Raw genomic sequence first — 1555 nt, 5'->3', positions numbered from 1 at the left:
GCAATTATGAATTGGGCTGCAATAAACATTCTGATACAAATATTTTTGTTGTAATGTGATTTTTGGTTTTCTGGGTATATACCTAATAACGGAATTGCAGGATCAAATGGCAGGTCTATTTTTAGTTCTCTAAGTGTTCTCCAGATGGCAACCTGTAGAAGACTGAAACTTTATCCACACCTTTTACCATTAACTAAGATAGACTCTCATTGGATTAAAGATTTAAAGTTAAGACATGAAACCATAAAAATAGTAGAAGAAAATGTAGGGAAAACACTTGAAGAAATTGGCCTGGGAAAGTATTTTATGAGGAGGACAATCCAGGCAATTGAAGCAACATCAAAAATACACTATGGGACCTGATCAAACTAAAGAGCTTCCACATAGCCAAGAACAAAGTAAGTAAAGCAAGCATAGAGCCCTCAGAATGGGAGAAAATATTTGCAGGTTATGTCTCTGGCAAAGGTTTAATAACCAGAATCCATAGAGAACTCAAACGTTTTAGCAAGAAGAGAACAAGTGATCCCATCTCAGGATGGGCAAGGGCCTTGAAGAGAAATTTCTCCAAAGAAGATAGGCGCATGGCCTACAGATATATGAAAAAATCCTCACCATCATTAATCATCACAGAAATGCAAATCAAAACTACTTTGAGATATCACCTAACTCTAGTAAGATTAGCCCATATCACAAAATCCCCAAACCAGAGATGCTGGCATGGATGTGGAGAAAAGGGAACACTTCTACACTGCTGGTGGGAATGTAAACATGCATTGATTCTATCTAAGCCAACACAGTCTTTTATAAAGAGGCCCGTGATATAAGCACCATGGCAAGAGGCTGGCATATTCCAAAAAGAGTAAATATCTCCACTGGGATTACCTGGACTTTTCATGACACAATGCCACCCTAAAGTGAGCACTTAAAGCACATGGACATATTCACATTTTAAAATGTGTTCATTCTCAAAAGTCACCATTCCTAACCTTACTCACTGATGTTTTGCCAGGCAAATCCCTGGCTAGCCACATAATCATTATTTATAATAATGATATAATATTGAGATGATGATATTATTGATATAATAATGATATAATATAATAATGATATAATAATATGCTTATCTGTACCCTATTTAATTTTAGTTCCTTCCCTGTGCCCTCCCAGATTTCCAAAATCATTGACTATATTCTCTTAAACAAAGTCTGTCATATCAAGATTTCCTGTACCCACAAACTCTTTTCATAAATAACTTTGTTATGCCAAAACTTTATTATCCCTTAAGAAACTCAACTCATTCGAAGCCACCATGCTTTATGAAGACCCAATCACAGAGTAATTAATTTCATCCTGGATTTTCTCATTGACCACAGATCTTGGATCTCCTTATCCGTAATACCCACCAGAGCACCACCTGAATAATGAGCAACTTTGATCTCTCTAGACAAAAAGAGATCTCGGGGTCCAGTCAGAGGTTCCGATTTTCACATTAGTTCAAAGAGCATAATTTTATATTTTCTATGCATACTTTTTCTCTAAATAATTTGTTTAGGTG

The sequence above is a fragment of the Otolemur garnettii genome, unplaced genomic scaffold (genome assembly GCF_000181295.1).
Source record: "Otolemur garnettii isolate 467f Iridium unplaced genomic scaffold, OtoGar3 scaffold00304, whole genome shotgun sequence".
NCBI classification, from domain to species: domain Eukaryota; kingdom Metazoa; phylum Chordata; class Mammalia; order Primates; family Galagidae; genus Otolemur; species Otolemur garnettii.
The sequence above is the reverse complement of the archived record's forward strand: the minus strand, read 5'-3'. Positions refer to the sequence as shown.